The sequence below is a fragment of the Heliangelus exortis genome, chromosome 1 (genome assembly GCF_036169615.1).
Source record: "Heliangelus exortis chromosome 1, bHelExo1.hap1, whole genome shotgun sequence".
Taxonomy (NCBI): domain Eukaryota; kingdom Metazoa; phylum Chordata; class Aves; order Apodiformes; family Trochilidae; genus Heliangelus; species Heliangelus exortis.
The window spans coordinates 89,068,829-89,084,586 of record NC_092422.1 but is presented as its reverse complement, the minus strand read 5'-3'; the positions used below and the strand labels follow the sequence as shown (position 1 = coordinate 89,084,586).

Below are 15,758 nucleotides of genomic sequence, written 5' to 3'. Positions count from 1 at the left end.
GCTCTGAAGTTTAGGTTGGTTTAAATGCAGTCCCTCCTGGAAGATTCTTTATGAGCTGGAGACTCTTCTCAGTCAAGTATTTTCATCTGCCAAAAAATACATGAACAAACCACTTGAGATGATTGGTTTTGTGCCAGACTTATCACTCTTTCAGCTGGCTAAAAAAAGTAAATATTTAGGGGATGAAAATTAAGCCTCATGTTTCAAAATGTTCAACCAAAAGATCTGCTTTTTCATTTCAATGTTTCCATCTCTCCCTGATTCTGCCTCAAGTAAGAACTAAAAACAGATCACATCATTTGTGAATGAAATGTTTTATCTAATCAAAAGCAAATTGTGTATTTGGGGGTGGAGGAAAACCAAACCAAAACAAACACATAGTTTTAATTTCAGAGTTTTAAACAGAGAATGTTGGATCTTTATCATCCTCTCATTTAAGTTAATTAGGAGTGCATGAAAACCAGGTTAAGGTGGTTTAGATCTTTCCCTTGCTGGAGATGGGGTGTTTGTGAACACAGAGTACAAAGTTGTTTAAGCCTTACATTTTAATATGACATATTTATAGAAAAGAAACTACTTGCATCACTGTGTTTTCAGTTCCAGTACAGACTGGCTTACATATTGATGGAAAATACAAACAAAACCAAGCCAGTGTAGCCCAATAAAAGCTATGAGTGTCCTGACAGTATATCTGTTCCTCAGCTATGTTCATCTTTCTCATCTCTCATGTTTTTGTATCTGTCCTTGCTACAGGCTCCGAGTCCATACAAGGCTTGAATTTCTATGGAGAAAGACAAATAAACACTCATAAAACTAATTTGGGGAAGTAATCTGTTCTTTGATTGTTTGCATTTTTAAAGGAAAACAAGCAACTGTGTAGCAATTCACAAGAGAATCTCAGCAAATAATTTAAAAGAGGATTTAAATTGGTTTTTCTTTTCAGGTCCAGAGACTGTGAAACCTGCTTTTTAGCTCTGTGAATCAGGTTTGTGATTATTCTATTATTGTTTTTATCCAATTTGAAACTTCAGGTGGAATTACAATGAAATCCAATTATTATCCATGACTTCAATTACAATACACAAAGCATTTCTAACAGGACAATTTGGAGTGTGTGAAAACAAGGCTAGAATCACAACTGTGAACATTTTAGTTATTTCCCAGGTTTGAAAGGTTACCAGCTTGAAAAATCATAGAATGGTTTCAGTTGGAAATATCCCACATCTGAAATTAAACACACTGTAACCAAACAGAACTACTACTTAGAAATACTTGTGAAACTCCTCCCTGTTCTGGAAGCCAAGACTGAAGATATATCACAAGCATAGCAACCATCTCAGCTGGAGCTGCACTGAGCCTTCCAGAGCTGGCAGGAGGTGTCTGTACAGAGAGAGCAGGCATGGCACCTGGTAAAGCTGTGGTATGGCATCCAGGGGGTGGAAACATGGGGACCTAAAGCTCATGTTTACCCCCAGGTGCCCATCCAACCAAGCAGCCCTACCTCACTCACAAGATGAAGGTGCAGAGTAGCCCCACAGGTGGTCCCTGGGTTATGCCACTCCACACTCAAGACCCTTTCATTTCTCTACCTTCCACATGGCCTGAGTGCAGGTTACCCTTAAACCATCTTTGCAACAGGTAGTGCTGTTTTCAGGCAATGTTCCCGAGCATCCTGTCTGCCAGTGCTGGGTGCTGATGGGGCTTTGGGGGCCATGGATCCTGCCAGGTCTTTGGATAAGGCAGGAGAGACAGAAGAGGGAGGACTCAAAGCTCAGAGGCACCCAAGCTTTCTCTCAAGGAATAGCCACAGGGGGTGTCCCTAAGGAAGGTTGTGTGGATGGTTGAGTAATTTGGCCCTGAGTTCACCCTGCTAGACAGCAGTATGGACATAACCCATGAAATTGCCTCCTACCAATGTAGAAACATAACCGTGTCCCTCTCTAGGTTCTCCTCTGAAGTCCCTCTGTTTTCTAAACCAAAATCTTGTTTTCAAGATGAATGCTAAAAGCAACAGGTCTTTTTTTTTTTTTTTTTTTTACTTTCACACCCTGCTAGGATCCTAGTAATGAAGAGGGTAGTCTCCTTGACATCTCTAATTCAGGTTTCATGCTTGCTCCATCTAGTAACCCTGATGAACTGTGCCAAACAACAGCCTTAGGATCTCAAGTCCCACAGGCCATGTAAGGCTTAGAGAAGACCCCAGAATGCAACAGCCCTGCTGTTCCCTAAACCTGCCACACAGGTATCTGTTAGGATGGCAGCAGCCATGGCCCAGCACCAATATTTCCAGCCCCAGGCCCTCAAAGCCAGTGTTAGGCAACAGACTGCTTACAGTGCATGTGGCTGTCACCTTGCACTGTTTTCTATACTTCCTTCTGAGGAGGGAAACAAGTCTGGTGCACAAAAGTCAGACTTGTGGGATACTTCTGAGAGCTGATAATCATCAAAGAGGATAACAGAGACAACAGGACACTAATATGGATTCAGCAGGTAAGCTGGATACCATAAACTCTGTGCATTTTGAGACAACTGTATGCAAATCCATAAAGCTTAGGGGGGGTGAGGGGGGAAATATAGGCTATGGAGCCAGATACTTTTATAATGGCAATGTTTATTTCTAGAAGATGTAGCTGTGTGTAATTTCATGGTGTGGCATTTGACCAGAGAGCTAATATCATCTTTGGATGTGTAGCTAAGAGAACAATATTAAAAAGAAAAACAAAAAAGAATGGTAGCATGACCTCTGTACTTAAGGTTTCAAAAGCACCTGCCTTCTCACTCCTGAGGCCAGCTGGGATCTTCAAGTCAGATGTCTTACTGTGGAAGAGCCAAGTCAGATCTCTTAGTCCTCTGCAGCCAGACTCGAGCCCAGCTTTTTTCTCACTGCTTTGGGACCACAGCTTCTGCCTGTGTCTGCCTGGTGATGGTTTGTGTTAATCACCCTTTTGTACTCTATGGACCATCATAGGTATGGATCATGGTTCTGCTGTCAGCTGGGGACAGTGGAAGTGTGTTACACCAGCATGCACAGTCAGCCTTGCAAGACTATGTAGGTACAGCAAATAAACATAGTAGGGGTGGATAAGTAGCAGTTTAAGTATTAGTTCTGTCCAGCTTTCTAGGAAAGACTTTATGGAAGAACTGTCAATACAGATAAGAAAAAAAAGATGCCCAAAACTTTTAAACCAAAACAGGTGTCTCCTTCAAAGAAGGCAAAGAACTCAGTCTAGCTGTCTTAACCAAGAGAAGTAGAGTCAAAAAGTGAAAAATGTGTCCCTGAAAATGTAAATTTGATGATAACATAGCTGACGAAGATAAAACAAAACTGTGTCTCAAAATAAAGACAGATATGAATGGGACAGAGAAAAGAAAAAAAATTATCACAGTGAAGGGAATTAACCAATGGAAACAATATTTCATGTTGCTTACTGGATTCTTCATCTCTAGAAATACCACCATCAAGAGAGGAAGGGCTTTTTCAGCTGAGGTTCAAACGAACATCAGTTAAAGGAAAATTCAGTTCAAGGAAATCCAAGAGATGACGTGACATTTCTGAGATCAGACTCTGTGATCAGGCTGGCCCCATTACCTCTTTCAGCAGGAAATCTTCCAATACCCAGCCAGCACTGTGACTGCATATAAGCTTTACCCTTTTATAGCGTTACAGTGGCATAACCTAATATCCTTCAACAGGAACTTGCACTTAGAGTGCAATGCAATAGAAAGTGAGGAAGAAACACCTCTTCGTCCTTTCTCTGGCTGTCCTCTCCCCCCACCCATCACAGCTCTGGTTCCTCTAAATTCTTTTTGTTTTGCTCACCAAACAGAGGCTTCAGTTTGGTATGCAATTTAAAAGAGCTTTGTTTGTACAAATGCCTGGAAAGACCTTCTTTAAACTGTTCTTACCAAACATTTGAAGTAATGCCTGAACATGCAGTCAGGCTCTCATTGTTGCTCAAGATCATTTGGTGTGTCATTAAAGAGACATGGCTGTTTAATTCTCATCCTTTCCATGCTTTGAAAAGAATGACATTTCAAGGAAAGGGCCAGGTTTTGTTTCTGGAAGTGGTTGTACAGTTTCCTGTTGAGTTTCATGAGTCTCATTCTTAATAGGAGCAATTCTGAGACTGCATAACTGCCTGAAGCATTGTATTTCTGTGTTTTGGGTGTGCATGGCACAATTACAACTGTAGTAGAACCACTGGACATGGGAGTGCTCCTGACACTATGCCAGTGTGAGACTACGAGTGCATTAGCTCATCTTCCACACCCTGGCCACAGCGGAGAGGAATAGCAAAACACCAGGAGTTTGCTGAATGATCAGCTTAGATATCAGCTGCATGACTTACACTTGTTACAGCCAGTAATTCAATGTAGACAAAATTGTAAGTGGGATAATGAAAGCCATTGGTTATAAAAAAAAAAAAATCAGGGCTGCCATACATGTGGAAGGCAAAGTCAACTCTTTGGACTGATGAAAAGAAGCAAGTGGTGTTAAGGTGTTATGGCCAAAGCCCACAGCCTCGCAAGCAGGTACCCCTGTGACCTCAAGGCTGCTGTGTGAGAGGTAGAGCAGCCAAGGGACTCAAAGCTTCACCAGAGGATACTGATGTACAGAACCCCACACCCACAGTTTCCCATCTCTGTATCACCCCTTAGAGTTACTCACCTGCAGGTGCTTAAGTGATGCAGATCAGGATGCAGATTCTGTAAGGTGCAGGCAGCTTGCTCAGTCTAGATATGTGGGTATCTGTATCATTGCCCAGTTTGAGACCAGCCTCACCTGGACAGGTAACATGAAGACAGTTAAGATATCTAATCAGAGATCAAGTCCTCTTTCTTCTGATAATAGGGAGGAAAAATTCCAGCAAAGGTGGTACTCCCAGATGAGCACGGTTGCACACACCTTCTGCTCAAGTCCATCTGGGGAGAGATAAGAGGCCAGCAGAAGCCACAGCACACATGCAGAACTGCTCTTTGGTTTAATTTTTGTATCAGTTTTCCAAACCTGGGGCCTCAAAACACATCAGTAGTCTCTGTGCTGCACTTTGAATCCAAACCACATTTCAAAAGGGTGCTGGATCATCTCTATCACAAGACTGAAGGATACAGAAAGGTAATAGGATTCTGTGTCCCATAAAAATCTACTTTTCTCAGAAAATGAGTGTGTGTGTCAACATCTCTGTCTTTGAATTGGGCATGGAGAGCCACTATGATTCACCACTCACAGACCCCTGTTGGCCATGGATTCAAAAGGCTGACAAATCCCTCATGATAAGGGAATAAATTGTAATCAGCTGTTGTTATGTAGATTTGACACACATTTATCCCAGATGTATCTGTCAGGGCAGCACACAACATACGTCACAAGCTCTTCTAGTGGCAGAGCCGTGTTGTCTCAAAGAAAAATTGAGGGGACAAGGAAGTCAAAAAAGCAGCTTGTGGATTGCACGGTCTGCTTCCTTTCGGTTAAGGATCACAAATCAAACAGATTACCAAGTCACAAATGCTTCCTACAAAGCAAAGTGAAGACGGATTTGCCCGTGCACTGAATCTCGTTTCAGAGCTTCAGCACCAGAACTTGCTGCCACTATCTGAGGGGAGCACTTTTGTGCTTTTCTCCTGGCTGCATATCTGAATTCTTCAGAGTGAGGAACCTGGCTGAAATACTGTCATAGACAAACAGCAGGTTATTTCAAGCACTGTGAGTTAAAACATTGTGAAACATGAGAGTATTTCACTATGAAATAACAGGCAACCTAACTGCCTAGGAGCTGAGCCATAAATGTGAGGTCTCAAGGAATGTTACCTCTCACAAATGGTTTGAACTAACTACAAATGTGTGAAGCAGGAAAAACAAAATCATGCAAAAAATCTTCAGGGAATAAACCTCTTTCCTGTCTCTGTGTCCCTCAGAGTAAGTACTAATCTTTCTTTTTACACCCAGAAGGCACACTGCTCAGCTTGGGGAGGATTAGGGTGACTTTCTTTGGCATAACCCAGTGAGAACTCCTTTCTCACTGCAATGTCTGAGAACTTAAAAAAGGGATTTTCTTTTATTTTTTTTCCTAAACCTGCCCTCAGGTGAAAGTAGGCTTTTGACTCACCGCTTAGGCAGTCAGCTTAGGTGGAAACCAAGAACATTTGAGATGGCAGCCAGTGATCAGAAACCAAGGTCATAAAAATACCACAAAAACTTTTGCATTTAAATGAAACTAAAAGTCTCACAAACCTTTCAGAAACAACTACCTATGTGACTGCTTCCCAAAATGTTCCTTGAAACAAATAAATCCTGCTTTAGCTGGTGTCAGGCTACAGAGTCCAGCCCAGCTGCATCAGCTCCTCTGCCCCTGAAAAAGCTCTTTCCACTTTCTTCCAAGAACCTCCAAGAAGCTTCGCATGGGTAGAGTGGAGGACAAAACTCTTCCAAGAGTGCCTAGGAGAAGAAATACTCAGTTGAGAAAAATAATTAACAAATGTCAAAATGTGGGGTGTTCAGGCAAGTGGAAGAGCAGCAATAAGACCTAATATTTTTTTATTTTGTCTGAATGCAGCTCTGATGGTACTAGGAGCTTGCTTCTATATAGTGTGATGTGGCCTTACAGTTAGAAATAGATTATTTTAGAGAGTAAATGGTGGTGGTTTGGTTTTGTTTTTTTTTACCAAACGGTTACTGTAAAAGAATCTTACACAGCTCACAAAAATATGTAAAAATAATGAAATCCAAAGAACAAGAAGCAGACTTCTTTCTTCTGCAAATTTCATCATACTTTCTCAAACACGTGCAGTAGTGAGGAGAAATGTTCCTACATTTGGTGCTTCGTGAATTAGGTTGACCTGTGAGTTAGAGGTAAAATGTGGCAAGCAGTTCTGCTGCAGAAGTCAGTTGTAGATATAATAAAAAACTCTAATGGGGAAGAGTTCAGTTTCTGGCCAGGGTGTCCTGTTTTGCTTTTGGTTTGCTTTTCAAGTGATGTCCATTAAAACATATGGTTTGCTGACTGAAACAGAGTTTTTGTCTGCTGAGTCCTTCCAGCAGCTTGCCATAAAGCTATTTAGTAAAACTCTTGACTTTCCCAGTTGGATTATCTTTGTGCCAAGAAATCCAGAGAAAAGTTTAGGGACAGATTTCCAACCCTTTCATCTCTGGGCTGACAGTAGGAATGTATGACTGGAGGTCAGCAGATTGCTTAGTATAGGCTCTCTTGCTACCATTTCAAAGAGCATCATTTAGAAATAATAATAAACTTTACTTAGAAACTATTCAGACTTGGAAAGAAGTTGTCCCAGTACTCCTGCTGAAAACTGTCTTTGGAGCTCACTGTTTTGATGGAGCAGAAGTACATTGTTTCCTGACTAAATTCAATAAAAGCAAGTTTATATGTACTTGTTCCTGTGCCCACGCTAACTTCCCTTCAGTCACTTATTCCCTACGGGGATGAAGAGAGTACGTGCTTCTGTCTGCAATAAATTCTTCTATATTAGACATATGTAGAGCCAAATGGGTCCTTTTTTTTTCACCTCTGGGTTTATAAGTATGCGGCAGAACGATGGAGGACCGAATCAGAAGCACATTCCTTTATTTTTTAGAAACTTTTTTTTTTGCAGTCACTCAAAAATATATCATTGGAGATAACTTCTGGGGATATACCGGCTATGACACAGGACAGCAACATTTTGCAGAGGCCAAGGGAAATGGGTTGTTTCCTAAGGGGACTCCAGCAATGCCAAATACTTGTGTACTGCAGAGAGTGCATGGCAGGTGACATCAGCCTCCATGTAGCTCTTGAAGACACACATCAGCAACAACTTGTCTTTCACTCAAACTTCACCAACTCTACATGTTTCAGAGGAAAACACCTTTTCAGATGGGTGAGTGAAATGCACCATCTACCCATGAACAGATTTTGGTATTTGATGGCATTGCGCTGCTGGCAGTAGTCCAGGCAGCACTGATTCTCTTCAAAAAATTATGCAGTGCACTGCGAGAAGTCTTGGTAAATGGCTTTGGAAAATTGATTTCAACTCTCCATTCACTGACCATCAGCTAAAGGTTCAAGCCCTGTACTGGTCAGAAGATGCAACACTGTGACAAATTTAAAGCTCTTAAGCATTATCAAACCCTGCAGCACAATCATTTATGTTAATCACAACAAATCCATCATATGGATACTTCCTGACTGAAATTTGGTGTTGCTGCTAGCAATGTTCCTAAATAAGTGGGGAAAGATTTGCCAGGTAACACATTTCAGGGACCATTCCCAAAAGCTGGCCTGCACAGAGCCACCTTGTTTTGGACGGTGATGTCTGTGCCTCATGGTGTCAGCTTGACAAGATTTTTGGTCACATTTGATTTACCAGTATAGACTCAGCCCGTGTCACTCCTTTGTTAAAATGTTTAGAAGGGAGTTCACTTCTTCCATCCGTTTGTTGCTGGTGTCAAACATGGAGTACTCTGTTGTCTTCTAGGGAGAAGAGAAGCTGAGATTAATGTTTATGGCAACTGAGTTAGCACAGTTCATTCCTGAAGCAAAGCCAAAGTCTCAGTCAACACACTGCCAAAAAAAAAAAAAAAAGTTTCCATGTCATATAAAAAATGTAATTTGGTACTGAAATCCAACTAAACTACAAGGTCCTACAGTAAGTAGAATAATTTATTCATTTTTTTTTTTTAACTGAAATCAGACTTTTTTAATTTAGCCACTGCAGAAGAGTGTAGGAGTGACTAAACACAATGAATGAGTCTTTAACAAAAATAATAAGCATGCCTAATAGTCTTCACAACAAGAAAGTATAGTATATATGTACAGATATGAACACCTTTTGTATTTATGCAGGACTATATTTGTATGAAAGCACTTTTATTTACAATAAAAAAATACATGGCTGTTTTAAATTAAGATGTCAAGTGAAGACTCTTAGACATTGATCCTTCAGTAGAAATAGCACTCATGATGCAGACTGCAAAACTATTAATAGAAAAGAGGACTCATGCATTTCTGAAGGGATAGCACAAAGCCTTCAAAGGATGCCAGTCCCACACACCACCATATTTTGACAAAGTCAATATTCACAGTATGAAATTCAGGTTGTACCCTAAGAACATTATGTATCAGGACTAAAAGCACACATAAAAATGTGTATGAAAGAGATCAGCCTGATATATTTTAGGAGAAGAAATCTGCTGAGGTGTCAGTGAAAGAGATGTAAACACACCTTATTCAAAGCTGTGCCAAGAAAGGTTAAGACAGGACATTAGGAAGAATTTCCTTACCAAGAGTATGGTCAGACACTGAAACAAGCTTCCTAGAGAGGTGGTCAGTGCCCCAGGCATGTCAGTGTTTATGAGACATCTGGACAATTCCTCTAATAATATGCTTTAACTTTTGATCAGCCCTGAAATGGTCAGAGAGTTCAGAGAATCATAGAATTATCAAGGTTGGAAGGGACCTTTAAGATCATCCAGTTCCAACCCTCCTGCCATGGGCAGGGACACCTCTCACTAGATCAGGTTGCTCAGAGCCCTGTCCAGCCTGGCCTTAAATCAGGCCAGGTAGGTTTACAGCTAAGAAAAGTACAAAGTCCCCCATTCTGCGTGGGACTTTAGTCTTGAGAATCTTGTTCTCACCCTAATTATGAATGAATCCTCAAGATCTTCAAAGTTGTTCCTAAAAATTGCCTGTTGTGTAATAACTTGATGCTTTTGTTACTATCCTTCCAAAAAGGACTTGGAGGAAAGAATGGAGATGGACAGGTTTATTTGGAAAGCAGTCACAAGGGAGGGCACCCCCAGGGTCTAGCAGCCCTCTGGGGGGGAGCAGAGGTCAGCCTGGCACAGGGCTGGAGTCAGCCCTGGTTTGAGCTAAGTTTGGGCTGGACAAGGGTCCCCAAAGCTTAAGGCACCGTGTGAGCCCAGGGGAGGTGTGAGAGGTACACCCTGTGTCCTTGCCATGGAATTTGAACCCTAGCTCCTTCTGTGTCCCTGCACTGCAGCAGATAAACAACTGAACATTGTCCTAAACAAAACTTAATAAACAGACTTAATAACTACCAATAACCTTTTATTGTCTTCAAAGTATTTTCAGAAAAAGCTGATTTTGAGTGAATATAATCTTTCTGGTAAAAGCAAGACCAATCCAGTAATTATCTTTGACAGCTAAATCATCCCTTAACTTGCTTGAAAATGGTGCTGGAGGAACAAGTCTTTGCAAGCTAAAGCCTTTCTGGAGTGCACAGAGCCTGTTTCTTGCCCTCTAAGAATAGCATCTCTCTTAGCCAGTGTTCCCTAGAGACTCCAAACATAACCAAAAGAGACCTGCAGAAGCAGCATGCTTGTGTGTGCAAGGAGAGGCACTGCATCTTTGCCAGCCTATCTGCTCAGCTAAGCCCTGGAAGATCGTTAAAACCTGACAAAACTTGTTACAAGCTATTTATAATTCCCGAAAATATTTTTTAGCTTGCAGTGGAGGGAGGGGAGGGAAGAGCCCTGCAACAAAGGTGTCCAGTGCTAACCTGTTGCAGAGGTTAGCCAAGAGCTGCCAAGAGTCAGTGTGGTCAAACACTGACCCCCGGGGCTCCAGAGGTGGTTTCTCCACCTCTGCTGCACTCGTGCCCTGGAGGCCAATCTGGCACACTTGGCATCAGCACAGGCTCCAGCTGCTCCACTCCACAGTTATTCTCCTCCTCTAGTAAATGGGATGGAGGAGTACAAAGTTGGAGAAGACTTCAGTTGCCCACCAGAAGCTCTCTTTGCTAGTCTAGTCTCCAGACTGGGATTTCTGCACTCTGAGTATCTCCTTTGATAATACCCATAGATCATGCACCAAAAAGCAAGAATGAAGGTATTTGGGCAGTATAATAAATCTGGACTTTGGCTCCAGCTTTGGAGGTTGACCTCATGCTGGCAGCAGCTGAGCACTCCATAGTGATGGGTGGGACCAGTGTTGGTGAGTAGGATTCACACCACAAGGTCACGGCTCAAGTTTCAAAGCAACCAAGAGAAGGTGACTACGTCTGTTTTGGTTTGAGGAGTAAAGTTAGATACTATCCATCCATCATAAAGCTGTTTGCCTTCTGATGACCTTGCTGGAGAGCTCTGCAACCTGCAGAAATCCAGACTTGTGTTAAAACCCAGCTGAGTCTTTTTGTGCTCCCCTCATTCAAGCCAAGCTCTCTCCCACCCATTTGATGCAGACGTAGTATGGGTGAAGCAGGGCACCCTCCATTGCTGGCAGTGCACCAAGGAGATGCAGAGTGTGAGCAACCAAGTAGCTCGTGCCAGCAACACCCTTGCTGTGGGTAGCAAGGGGATACTTGGAGGATGGCAACTGGAGCCAGATCATTTTACAAGCTATTAAAGCAGCATATACTTGCAGATGAAGAAAGTATAGGCCGGGGTGTGTCAACTTTTATAATACTCCCCGTCTTTCATAAACCCATTTTATGAGCTGCCTCAGAAGTGAGACCTAGCACCCAAGGTCCTGACCCATGAGGAAATTTAGGACAGGGAGGAGCCTTTACCTCAGAACAGCCAAGGGCACTGAGGAGCACAGAGCGTGCTGGCTTTCCATTCCTCTGTCTGAAGGAGCAAAGGTTTCAGGGGTCTGATAGGGAGCAGCCCTTATTCATCACCTGTTTCATAACACTATCACCACCTGGGCTCTTATCTCCAGCCGGTTGTGTACAGCCTGCTTGTTGCCTCTTTGAACTCTCGTCCTCACCAGCCACCTGGACACACCTGAGAGGTCCAAGTGGGTGCAGCAAGAGGATGGGGATGGGCACCCTACCTGCAGCCCTGCCCTGGCCCCTCAAAAGCAGCAGCTGGGTAAAGAAGTGGCCAGGCAGGGGGTCCCTGAGCTGCAAGCTCTTCTTCTGCTGAACATCCTGAGACTCCCAGTGTGGGCAGAAGTATGGCAACATGTTAAGTCTGATAAAGTGTTGAGAGCATTAGAGAAAGAGTGCAAAGGCTGCCTGAGCTGGCATTTAGCTACTGTCAGCACCTGTGTGTTGCCTGGTGGATGCTTTATAATAAAGCATTAACAGCTATCATTAGAGCTTTGGCTTTTCTCAGTGTTTATTTACAGGCTGGGGAAGATTTTAAATGCAATCGGGAAGGATGTGGACAGGCTTCTGGCAGAGCAAGAAAAGAGCAAGAATGAGATCTGGCAGCAAAACTCAACTGCTTTCGAGAGAAAGAGAAAGAGAGAAGAAAAATGAAAAAAACAAACCACCGTATCCCAGAAGCCTCATGCCAGCAGAAGGCAGACTACTTTCATCCTGGTGGGGTGGGCTCCTTGTGGGTGCAGCTCCTGGCTGGATGCCTGAAGGTATGGGTGGTGTGTGCTGGACATGAGTTCAGGGCTGCCAGATGAGCCATATCACCTACAGAGGGAACTTTATCCTTCCAGCCACAAACTACTATCTTCTCTTGTGCAAGCAGAGGTGTCCTGGCTGAGTCCTTTTAAAACTGAAGAATGGGAAGCCGTGACAGTACAACTCACCCTGAACAGGGAGTCATGTTGATCTCCATTTGGGGTGGAGGGCAGAAGTGCCCCAGGGCACAGGAGGGAGCAGGGGCAGCCTCAGGGATGGCCAGAGGCGACAGGAAGTGACTGTAGAAGTGGGAAAATGAGGAATAGTTATTTGGGGAGGAAAGCCCAGAGAGGTTCACATCTTCCATAGCAATGCAACACCTACTGGTATTGTGCATTCAAAGGCAATTGTAGCCATGCCCTGAGTTGGTGGGACAGAAGACACACAGCTCCAAGCCCTTTTTGGCTGTTCAGCTGCTCAAATTCACATCTCTTATGCCTCAGCTCTCGGCTTAGGCTTATTTAGCTTGGAGCAATGCTGCATCCCAAGTGGGAGTCTGCTGCAGCAAGGGAGAAAAAAAAAAAGAGAGTTTGTTAGCAAGGCCTCAAAGTTTCTGTTTGGTTCATTTCGTTCCATAGACACTGATGGTGCAATACCAACAGCTCAGAGAGTGCCACATTGCATCATTCCAGTGCCCCATGTAGCAGGGTTTGTCTGAGAAAGAAAAGTGCAGTCACATCTCTTGCAAAGAGAAATGAACTATGATCGAGTTGGCCATGACAAGGGACACAGGAGAGGTACTGCCTACACCTTTTCTGGTTCTGAAGGAGGTGAAACTCTGACCTAACATGCTCTGCACATGTCATGGGACTGCACTACGTCATATAGGTTGTGTCATTTCATTTGCTTATCTCCTGTGATCCATTCACTTCTGAGGAAGCCTATATAAATTCTCACTGCCCTACCCATCGCTGCAGCAGAGTGTTCTCCACAAGCTGCACCACAGTATTTTCAGCTGACCAAGCAATCTACTTGTGTAAAGTCAAAGACTGGGCTATGCAAAGCCATGGCCATCAAGGCAGGTTGGATCTCTCTCCCCACAACTCTGAACAACAACATCCTATGTTTCTTTCTCCTTGTCTTTGGCAAAGGGAAGCTCCAGTTCCCATGTAAAAAAATAAGTAGATTTTTCTCTTTTCTTCCTCCTGAAATGATTAATGCAGAGATCTTCAAAACCCTTATCCCCCTGGTAGAAAGGCACTAGAGTGGCAAGGAGGCAAATCTCCCTGCAGCTGGCTGAGATCACTCACCCCAGAGATGTGGGGTGGCCAAGAGTGGCCTGGCTCTGCATCACACACCAATACTCCCCATTTACCTGAGTAGCTCTTCCTGGTGCAGTTCCTGCTGGATGCATATCTCAGACACAGACGTGTCCCTGGGACTAATTAGCACAGCTGATTAAACCACACATCCATGCCATGGCCATCAAGGCATTTTGGATCTCTCTCCCCACAACTCTGAACACAACATCCCATGTTTCTTTCTCCTTGTCTTTGGCAAAGGGGAGCTCCAGCTCCCACATAAAAAAATAAGTAGTTTTTTTCTCTTTTCTTCATCCTGAAAATGATAAATGCTTCAAATTCCCCAGAATTTTCATTTGCTGAGCACACATTCGTAACAGCAAGGATCAGTGAAAACTAAAATATCTGCCATGAAGAAAAGCTAGAATGAAAAGTCCCTAATAGTTGTGCTACACAATTACCCCACAGCCTATGAATGCAGCACCAAACACCATCCTGCTTCCCCCACCTCAGGTATGGTAGCAGAGTATCAGCTCACCACCCTAAACTCCTGAAGACCTGTTGCTTTCTCTCCACATATATGAATAGCAATGACCAGCTACACACCTGGCACCTCATGAAGGTGGGAAACAAAGCTTCCAGAAGAGCAAGGCAAAGCCCATGGAGACAGCTTACACATATTGTCCAAAGGAATGGAAGAGCTGGCACTCTCTGTGCTGAAGTGACATCTCACAAGGGTTTGTTCTCCTTCAGCACATGCGTGCATGCACCTCTCTACAGCCACGGTCAAACTTGAACTTGGGAGGGGGACCCTCAAAAGTATCTCAAACTTTTCTCCCTTCAAGCTAGAAAAGAAATAAAAGAGAAGTTGCCGATCTCTTATTCTGTCCTGTACTATTTCTCAAATACTTGGGAAGTGTGTCACAGTAGAGAAACAAAATGATCCTTGGTTTAAGTGGTAGCTTTTAGTCTCTGTGCAGTGCTGTTGCCCTGGTGAACACAAAGAGAGGCCATGCTAGTTCTGTCCCTGAGTCCCCGTGGCATGAGGGCTGTGGCCAAAGCCAGCATGAGTTCCCCAGATCCTGCACAGGGCAGGTTGTGAGGCTGGTGAGAAGCCTCATGAAGTTGAGGGATGCCTTCAAGTAACTTCTAGTTAGATTGTCATGCTTGTTATTTTGTACTTTGAAAAAAAAAAAGAAATTAATCTTTTAAAAAAAAAACAGTCCAGGAAAGCAAAATAGCTGCTGCCTGAGACTCCTACATTGCTTCTGAAGACTCTGCAGGAAGAGCTATCCCTCCAGCCAGGTGTGTAGCACATAAGAGACATTGTAGTTTACAGATATTGTTTATTAAAAGGAAGCTGGGTCTCTGCAAATGCATCAGGTAGGTCTTGGGGTTTGTTGCTACCAGGCCAAAATAGCTGTTCCTTTGATTTCTGCTCCTGAATATACAGAGGTGGGCTATATCCAGGATTTCAATATTTGCAGTCCTTAACAGGACTTGTACCTCTAAGCCAGGGTAAGTAAGTTTTCTAGATTTTCAGAAGGGTCAATCAGAGAAAAAACCCATCCATCTTCTTCTGCTCCTAGCCAATACCAGTTTCCTATATCTTTAAACTCCAGATCATCATCCCTGGCCTTCATTTTCAGAGGTCTTCACGGAAGGCCAAAGAAACCCTGACATCTACATTTAGCTGCTCTAAGGAGCTTAACAAAAAGCAGCCATTAAAGAAAAACCTAGAAAATTCTGGCCTCCAATATTCACTGCCTAAAAAGGTTTGCCAGCATTCTGCAGCTGCTTTCCTAGGAACATCTAATGACAGTTTGCTTTGGTCTGCACGCATGGGTAATATATAACCCTTGTGCCACCACTTGCTTTGAGCGTTCTTCATGGCTGGAGGCATTTTTTTTCCCTCCTTGCTTTTGATCTTGCTGAAACTGTTATTCCTGTAGTAGCAAAGCTATTTGTCCTTTTAAGTAAGCATGTGGTAATCCACAAAATCCGTGATTCATAGTGAAATTGGCTTCAGTCTGCAGGAGTTTAATGTCTCAACCCAGTACAACTTGCAGGTTTGGCACAGAGCAGCTGTAACCCCTCCTTGAAGTAATAACATCTAAAGTGTTGGACAAACTGGGTAGTTGATGA

At 43.2% G+C, this 15,758-nt stretch overlaps 1 long non-coding RNA gene across 1 annotated transcript; it reads right to left on the bottom strand.

The window, feature by feature from the left end:
* Positions 1-4,699: 4,699 nt before the first annotated feature.
* On the bottom strand, positions 4,700-11,592 carry LOC139803288 (uncharacterized). Its single transcript, XR_011729022.1, has 4 exons — positions 11,521-11,592; positions 8,359-8,555; positions 6,250-6,436; positions 4,700-4,783 (listed from the first exon to the last, which is right to left on the bottom strand). It is a non-coding gene; the product is annotated as an uncharacterized lncRNA (long non-coding RNA).
* Positions 11,593-15,758: the final 4,166 nt, after the last annotated feature.